This window comes from Zea mays, chromosome 4, assembly GCF_902167145.1.
Source record: "Zea mays cultivar B73 chromosome 4, Zm-B73-REFERENCE-NAM-5.0, whole genome shotgun sequence".
Taxonomy (NCBI): Eukaryota; Viridiplantae; Streptophyta; class Magnoliopsida; order Poales; family Poaceae; genus Zea; species Zea mays.
In genome coordinates this window covers 86903110-86912687 of record NC_050099.1, presented here as the reverse complement: position 1 = coordinate 86912687, position 9578 = coordinate 86903110, and positions in this window count along the sequence as shown.

Genomic DNA, 9578 nt, shown 5'->3' with positions numbered 1-9578 from the left:
CCAAGCGTTGGCAGACTTCATTGCTGACTGGACGCCAGGGGCTCAGGAAGAAGAAACGAGTAAAGATGCGGAAGTTTGGACAGTATTTTGCGATGGATCTTGGGGAACCTTCGGAGCAGGAGCAGCTGCTGTGTTGGTTGCACCTTCCAAAGTTTAAACTTGTTATGCAACAAGACTTGATTTCAGTTGCACAAATAACATTGTTGAGTACGAAGCTTTGCTCTTGGGTCTTCGGAAGTTAAAGGCGATGGGAATCAGAAGGGCGGTTCTTAAAACTGATTCTAAGGTTATTTCTGGTCATATTGACAAAAGTTATAAAGCAAGAGATCTGAAGCTTGAAAAATATTTATACACGGTCCGAAGGATTGAGGCTTCCTTTAAAGGATTTTCTATTAAAAATATTCCTCGTGGAGAAAATGAATATGCTGATTTATTAGCCAAGTCAGCAGCACAAGGGCTGCCCTTACCTTTGGAAGTATTTTTCAAAACAATAAAAGCACCTTCGGTTGAGCTTCTTGAAAGAGCAGTCCTCAACATATCCCATGTCTATAGTGAAGACTGGAGAACTGAGATCATCTCTTTCCTTCAGGGTAACTTTCTTTCAGATGACAAAGCTTATAATAGGAGGATAGAGGCAAGAGCTCGACCATATGTTATAATAGAAGGGGAACTATACAAGCGTGGGGTATGTTCTCCGTTACTCAAGTGTTTATCCAGAGCTGAAGGTATAGAATTGATGAAGGAAATACACGCAGGCCTGTGTGGATCCCACATTGGATCTAGGCCTTTGCTTGGAAAAGTTTTTTGTCAAGGATTTTATTGGCCAAAAGCAGCTTCAGATGCAGCGGAATTAGTCCAAAAGTGCGAAGGTTGTCAGAAATGTGCAAGAGATCAAAAACAACCTTCGTCTCTAACTCAGTTAATACAACCTACTTGGCCGTTGCAAAGGTGGGGCCTTGATTTGTTAGGTCCATTACCACCAGCACAAGGGAACTTAAGATATGTTGTAGTGGCAGTGGAATATTTTTCTAAATGGATTGAGGCAAAGCCTTTAGCCACAATAACTTCGGTCACTATTCAAAAGTTTTTCTGGCAAAATATTGTTTGTCGCTTCGGAGTGCCGAATGCTATTACTGTGGATAATGGGACGCAGTTTGATTCCGAAGCTTTCAGAGAATTTTGTGATCAAATTGGCACGATGATCCATTTCGCATCAGTTCGGCATCCGGAGTCAAATGGACTTGTTGAGAGGGCTAATGGCATCATAATGACAGGAATAATGAAGTTAATCTTCAATAAGCCCAGGAAAAAGTGGCCAGACGAATTAATCAAAGTGGTGTGGAGCCACAACACAACAATATCAAGATCAACAGGTTTTACACCATTCAAACTATTGTTTGGTGACGAAGCAATAACTCCGGAAGAAGCCAAAGCAGGATTTGATTACTCTATGGAAAAAGATGCTATAGAGGGCATCAGGCTTCAGGCTATGGAAAACATCAATAAATACCAAGCTGAAACAATAAAATGGCGTGATAGAAAGGTTCGGCTAAAGAACATTGAACCAGGACATTTGGTGCTTCGAAGAGTAGCCAACCCAGAGACAGTAGGCAAATTACAGCTGAAGTGGGAAGGACCTTTTCTGGTAATATCTTCGTCAAGACCCGGTTCCTACAGATTGAAGGATATGGACGGCAACGACATTCCTAGATCATGGAATGCGGACGAGCTTCGGCGATATTATGTATAGCTTGATGTAATTTTTTCTATTCTTTCTTGTGGCACCCTTTTCCTTTCCAAGGGGGAGAAAGGTTTTTAATGGGGCCACAACATGTAATTTTTCTTTTCCTTATTTCAATTCTATAAGAGCGATATCCCCCAAAGATGTAAATGTAAAAGCTGAGAACGCACCATCGAGTGCAAAGGAAAAAGAAAAGAAAATAGGGAGAAGCTCAAAAGTCGTTCCTAAGGGAATGCAGAGCTTACAGCGAAAAATAAATGATGATTCCGCCGAAAGTAAAAGGCGAAGAATCTCCTAAGGGAGGCTTACAGCGAAAAATAAGCGCTGATTTCGCCGAAAGTAAAAGGCGAAGAAGCTCCTAAGGGAGGCTTACAGCGAAAAGTCAGCGCTGATACACTGAAAAGTAAACGGTGAAGCCAAAAAATAAACGGCAAAAAGATTTGAATCATTCCCAAGGGAATGAAGGCTATGATTATGGTTTCGGATGTACATTCGGATAATCATTTGCACAATACATTACATCATGACATTTGCATTCATAAACATTCATTTAGACATATATAGGATCATCATAATCATTCTATACAGAAAGGGCAGATGCTTCGGCTATGAGGAAAAACTTCGGAGAAAGAGGAAATTTTTATGCTTCATTGTGTACGAAAAGAAGAGAAGGTGTTTTTCGCCTTCGGCTGAAAAATAAAATTTCGTCCACACCAAAGCATTTCATACATGGACGGAAAAGTAAGATTATATTACAAAGTAAAACTCAGATTACATCATATTTTATACAAGTTATTACAGGAGTTTTTTTTGAGCTACTTTTACAAGACTATTCAAGCTTCGACACTATCTCTGGAGCTTCGTTCTTCTACTCTGCAGCTGCAGCTTCGGCCTGGTCAATCTGTACGAAAGTATTATAAGCCAAATTCAAAAATTCAAAGGAAAAGGTAAGAATAAGGTATGATTTAGTTACCAGCTTGAGGTGACTCCGAGCTTCGTCACCAGCTTTGCTCTAACCACCCTTTGTCCATACTAACTTTATAAATCTATTTGCAATACTTCGAGCCAGATTTGAAACATCATCTAAGTCTGCCGGTGACAGGCTGAAGTTGGGTCTATTAACAATCTTGTCGTGTTCACAGCCAGACTTCAAAAAAGCAAATGCTGTGCCCCAAGAAGCTGCCAGGGTACAAAAGTCGCTATGCTCAGCTATAACTTCGTCAAGATCATTAATTTCACCTTCAATGTGCTCGAAGGCACCAGGCAGGTCTTCGGCCGAAGGAGTAAACTCTTCACTACTGGCTCCGACAAAATGGAACACTTGCTTTAGCTGATGAATGCATCGAGTGCAGAACTCCAAACATTTATTCTGAAGATTTTTCAAAGATTCTTTCAATTCCAAGTTTCTTTGAGTTTCGGCTTCAAGCCTTGCATCAAGCTTCAGTTTCTCTTGTTCAAAATTTTCTGACTGGGAAAGAAGCTTGGAATGTAATTCTATTATTTTTGCTTCAGCATCCACTAATAAGCCTTCGGCTGTTTGTAGCTCGAGGTCTTTCTTCTCAATGGCAGCAGATTGCTCCTTTATTTTGTTTTCTAAATTTTCAATTATAACTTCTTGCCTTTTATCCTCTAAATCTTGTTGCATTTTTAATGCCTTGCTCAAAAGCATGCTCTATGGACAAATAGCCTTCGTTAGAAAATATTTTTGTACCACAAGTAATAAGAGTTAGACACAAAATGTTTACCTTGAAATTAGAATAGAATAAACTGCCGACAATATGCTGTCGACGGTAGCGGCTGATATCCGCTTCAAGCTTCGGGAAGCCGATACTCTTCGATAAAGTACCGACAACCTTCGCACCGGTTTGGTCTCGTATACAGCCTAACCCTTCATCATCAATACCACCGAAGAGAAGCGCCCCCGACCGATATCCACAAGATATAGCATACTCTTTTAATTCCTCTTTTTCAGCTTCAGTCAGCTCCTGGCCAACTAAGTTTTGGAAGTCAAAAGTTTCATCTTCCGAGGTATCTTCAGTTATTCCTCCTTTCTCGAGTTTGGCAGCCGTGGTCTCTTCGGTGGCTGCAGCAGTTTCTTCAGCAGCCATGTTTAGCAGCATTTTATCTATATCAGCGGCTATGCTCTCTAAATTAATACCTTCGAAGTTAGCATCTTCGGCTCTGGCCTCTTCTGCGGCAGCCTCCGAAGGTACAGCTTCAGTAGCTGTCATGATTTCAATTGCCGGTTTCTTCAGAGTTGGAGCTCTTGGTGGTGTTGTTTCAATCACTTCTGTCACGGTAACAATCCTTTGTCTTTTTGGCCTAGATGCCTTTGTCTTTGCGGGCTTCTTTTCATTATGAAAAAGCTTCGTCAGATGAAGCCCTAATGGACTTAGTTTGACAGGCAAAGTTTCAGTCATTACCTTTAGAATTTCCTCTATTTCAGCATCAGAAAATGTCACAGAAGTCTTCTCTTCTTCATCAATTGATTTTTGTTCCAGGATTGATTCTTTTCTTTTCTTCGAAGTTAACACTTTTGATTCAAACTTTTCTTTCTTCTTTTTTGATTGATCTTCGTCGTCTTTGGTCAAAGCGCCAGCTACTCTTTTCCTTTTCTGCCCTTCGGCACCCTTGTCGAGTCGCTCATAATCAGGATATTCAAAGCCTATAGCATCAAGCACTCTGTTTAGCCTTCGTTTCGGCCGGGTGCCGAAGGCTGCTGTCATCAATTGATCCTCCTTTTTAGAATAGTTCCCAAGAATTTTAGTGCACATTACTTCGATTGTTTCGAGCCATTCTTAGCAGGGTGCTTTGAAATATTTCTTGAACTTATAATGGTAGGGCAGTCGGACAAGCTCCCCCTCTTTCTTCTCTCTTTCAAGCTTCGGCATAGCCCATTCCTTCATAGTTGGAAATATTTTGAAAGCCAGAAATTCCTGCACTAAATCTCTAGTGCCAATGTGCTCTGCGATAATCCTAAATTCAGCCAACGCAGTTTGGGTTGGACCTTCTGGTGTCATATTGCATTGGGGTCTGGTTTCTCCGAAGATCAGTTCAAGCGGACTCTGAACCAGCTTCTCCTTGTCATCATCAACTTTGACGTAGAACCATTCCGATTTCCAGCCTGCCGGCCACTTGCTTCGGTAGCTGATCACAGGAAATTTTGTAGTTTTCCGATAGGCAAAATTGTAACAACCAAAACTTTCATGTAACCCATCCTTTCTGGCCTTGGTTTCGTAATGTAGCTCGTGCACCCGGCAGAAACCTTCGGCAAATGGTTCCACCCCCTGGCTTCGGAGAGCCCAAATATAAACACTAAGCCTAACAATAGCGTTAGGAGTTAGTTGATGAAAGTGGATCCCAAACTTCTTTAGCACATCGGCAATCATCCTATTCAAAGGAAATCTCAAACCAGCTTTGAGGAAACTCTTGAAAATCACTATTTCATCTTTCTGTGGCTTCGGAGTAGTTTCTTCTCCACCAAAGCGAATCAGCTCTTTTTTATCTTCGCTAAAGTAGCCCGACTTCACCATCTTAGGAAAATCAGCTTTGGAGATGGTCGACTTTCCGAAGTCCAGGTGGCTAGGCTTGCTCGGCACTGCGATGTTGTAACCATCTTCAGAATCGGTCTCTTCAATATCTGCTTGCTCTGCTTCAGCAGCAGGGACGTCTTCCGGTGTCATCAACCCAGATCGCTTCATTGCTTCTGAGATAGGAACAGTTTCCACAGCTTCGGTTTCATCTCCCTCGCGATCGACTCTTGCAGTAGAGCGAACTCTGGCCATTTGATTATGACTTACTTGAAATTTTTTGAATTGGCTTTTTTGTCTTTTCTGAAGCTCTTACACTTGCACCGAAGCAGATTTTGCATGAGCGCAATGATCAAGCTTCGGCTATGACTAAAAATTTGGCAGAAAAACAGTACAATAGCAATGAATGCTGCGGTAACTTCACACCTACCCGTCTGTTTATATAGTGCTGAAGGTGGGAAGGTGAATCGGCAAGGTCTCCAACACCGAACAAACAGTCACCCGCGCTCACTGAACGGTGGGCCACATAGCTCGAGAAGGTGAATCGCTGGCAAGAGTGTAGTCGGTGCAAGATGGGCCGCGCGTCCGACGATTATTTTAATCGTTTCTCGCCAACGAGCTCAGGGAAGGTGTTTTTTGGATCTTCGGCATCCCGAAGCCTAGAAGATTTTTCACGGATCAAGCTCGTTACGAAAAACGATCTAGCGCCGCGAAGGGGCTACTGTTGGGGGTATGCTTCGTAGCCGAAGATCCTAAAGAAATAAACACCTTCGGCAGATCCTCTCCGAAGCAGCGCCGAAGCTATCAACTATAAAGCTTCGGTACAGTGACATGTCTCAAGACGAAGGGGTGAACTGACTTAAAGATGAAATGACTTAAAGACCCATGATATTCTGTGTCATTATTATAGTTCATTGTAGAGGGTATAAATGTAATTATATACATGTTGTGAACTGTGCCAATAAATAGGTGAACAGTACCCCTGTACTGTTCACGTGCTCTCCTATAATCACGCATTGGGCATTTGTTTTTGCTTCACGCTGGTATTTTTGCTTTCCTTCAAGCCGAAGGTACATTTGTAATTTGTTATCATTTTTACAATAATGAGATATAAATGAGTTAGTAATAATAATCATGTGTTTAAATTATTTTACATATTTTTTACCTTTCCTCATTATTTGTTGTGTTTATGAAGGTATAACCTTCATAACCTTCGTCCGGAATCCATTATATCCCGAGGGAAATAATGCTTCGAAGGACGAAGGACTATAACATTTAAAAATTTCTATGTTGCCTTGTTCTTGATTCATAGCATTTGAGAACAAGTCCCCAACAGAGAAAATTACTAAGGAGATCATGGAGGGTTTGTCCGAAGATTCTGATGATAGTGATAGTTATGACGTGGAAAGTGGCAATGAAGATTCTGAGGACCGGTCCTAGCGACCAAGCCATGCCGTCTTCGGAAAATCGACCATTACACAAAGTCATATTGACACCATGAGGGGAAGACACTTTCATGACATGTCTATTGTGAGGGTTGGAGGAGATAACATTGTCCCTGCTCCTAAAGAAAATGAAGTTGTTGTCTACCGGAGCTTTTTGAAGGCTGGCCTTCGGTTCCCTTTGAGCAAATTTGTGGTTGAAGTGCTGAAGATATTCCAGATTTTTCTTCATCAGATCACCCTCGAAGCTATAATTAGGATGGGGATATTTGTCTGGGCTGTAAGGAGTCAAGGGCTGGAGCCGAGCGCGAAGTGCTTCTGCAGTATGCACGAGCTTTTATACGAGACGAAGGCTACTGGCAAAGAACAGTTCCACAACAACTTCAGTTGTTATGGATTTATTGCTCGCCCCAATGCAAGCCACCCAGTGCCAACATTTTGGAATAGATGGCCTGGGGCCTGGATGGAGGAGTGGTTTTACGTTAAAATTGATTTAATTAAAAGGGAAGATATCAAGGAAATTATCCAGCGCCCCATATGGTCTCGCTTCGACCTTTGAAGGCTGAAGGTCACTATTGAAAGTGATGTCGAAGCATGCCAGAAGGCCTTTACCACAGCTGTGCCGAAGGGTAAAAGGGTGAAGGTTCTGACCCACCGGCCGCGTTATATTGAACCGGCCGTAGTGCCTGAATTTGGGGAAGGAACCTCTTCAACTGCCGAAACAAAACAAGCTGCTCCGATTGCGAAGAGTCGATTGTAGTGCCGAAGGTGCCTATAGTCGGGCCAGCCGAAGCCAAAGATGGTGCGAACGAAGAACCAAAAGTGGAAAAGACAATGAAAATGCTAGAAATTCTGAGCCCACCAGCAGGGGCAGAATTGTCGAAGGTACAAAAAGCTGCTACCGCAACTCCCAAGAGAAGGAGGATGGCCAGCGTACTAGACGCTGTCATAGAGACCATGAAGGCGTTGACCCCTGCTCCTACCAAGAAAGCTGCCGAAGTTATCGAAGTCCAGACCGGAGCTGAAGCTGGATCTTCAGTGCCTATTGAGATGAAGGCTGATGCGCCTGAGGAAGAAACTGAGCAACAAACCTTAGATACCAGCATGGTGGCAGGGCAAGGTATAACAGAAGAAGCAAAATCTCGTGCCCCTGATGCTTCGTCCGAAGATGCTAAATACATTATTCGACATGCTTCGGGGAAAATTGTCCAAAGAAGAAATCTTGGAAGCCAAACACTACGCCCAAAAACTGAAATATCCAAAGGGGGCCTTAGTGTTCAACGGTACTAACGAAGATGATTTCTTGTACTGTCTGCCGGACAACAAAGAAATATCTGTATGCCGGGAGATAGCTAAGAGTATGGGATTTCCTAAGCTTGAAGACCTTTCGGTCATGTCGAAGGATGATCTCGCTGATAGTCTTACGTACAACAGTATAAAGGTATAGAAGTTAACTTTGAAGTTGGAAATGAAGTATTTTATTGCCATGCTCAATCTTTTCTTCTTTTTTGCAGGGCTTAATTCTTAGTAATGCCTTGAAGGCACAAAAGAGCGCCGAAGATGAAGGCTGTACAATGGCTCTTAACAACCTTAGCTCGGAGGTGATTGAACTGAGAAACGAAGGTCTAGAAAAAGACAAAAGTTTGATTTCATTGGTGAGTAAAATAAAAGAAGACGAAGCTAAGTACAATGCTCAGGCCAAAGCCCAAAAAGTCGAGGTTGAAGACCTTCGGAGACAACTGGCCGAAGCTAAGGAAAACTGCGCGCTCGCACAGGCTAACCAAGAGATTAGTGAATAATGGAATAATAAACTAGAGAAAAATGTTGAAGAACTTCACGAATCCAAGGAAAAGTGTTTTGAAAAATCCTTGGATTGCGTGAAGAAATTAAAAACCAGCTTCTCCAAAGTGGGCGCCTATTCTTCTGAAGAAACTTTTATCCGAGGCGATCCCGAGGGCGTTATTGAATGAATAAGAAGGGAAGCCGAAGCTTTTGAGGAAATTTGAATGACCGCGGTGATATTTGTGCTTTCTCTGGCGCACGGGGGGTTGCAGCTATTCTGGAGAAGGCTGGATGCGAACACGTAAAAGTTGTGGCTCAAACCGAAGCCGCCTTCTCCTTAAATGACACGAAGGACCCTTCAACCGAAGCTTCTTTGATAGGCGAAAAGTTTTATTCTGATGTCTAGGTAAACGGTGGCCAAGAGTTTCCCATGAAATTATAAAAAAGAATGAAAAAGACACCCATGACGCCCGGGAAGAAGCTAGGCGAGTTGAAGAGGCTACCGAGCGCGAAAGGCGCATAGGTATTTGTTTGTTGAATTTTAACTTTGGTACTTGCTTTATGGCTTTGAACTAATAGCCTTTTCTATTACAACTGAGCTATCACCGCTCCCAGAGCCGTACAATCCTCTAGCTGATCCGGAAATGAAGGAGGCGTTGGACGTTATGAGCCTTGCAAATTCTATTATCGACGAAGTTGTCGACAAATTATTAAACGAAGCTACCAAAAAGATTCTTAGTGAAGAGTAGTCTTTGATGTAATAATACTTTCATAACTTTATTGTAAAAATACTATGTGACATTTGGTGTATGAAACAATTGATGAAATATGTATATTATTGTAATATATTTCTTTACGATGCGTGAAATTTACACACATACCGTTTTTGAGCCTTCGGCAAAAAAACACCTTCCCTTCTTTTCATGCTTCGTAAAGAAAGATACCCCTTCTTATGGTGAATCTGATAAAACTGTATTTCCCAAAGCTTACTTCGTGCCTTAGCACATTTTCATTTTGACAAAGCATTTGCTGAAGATTGGCTTCGTATTCGATTCTTGTGTCATCAATGCAATATGATGTATG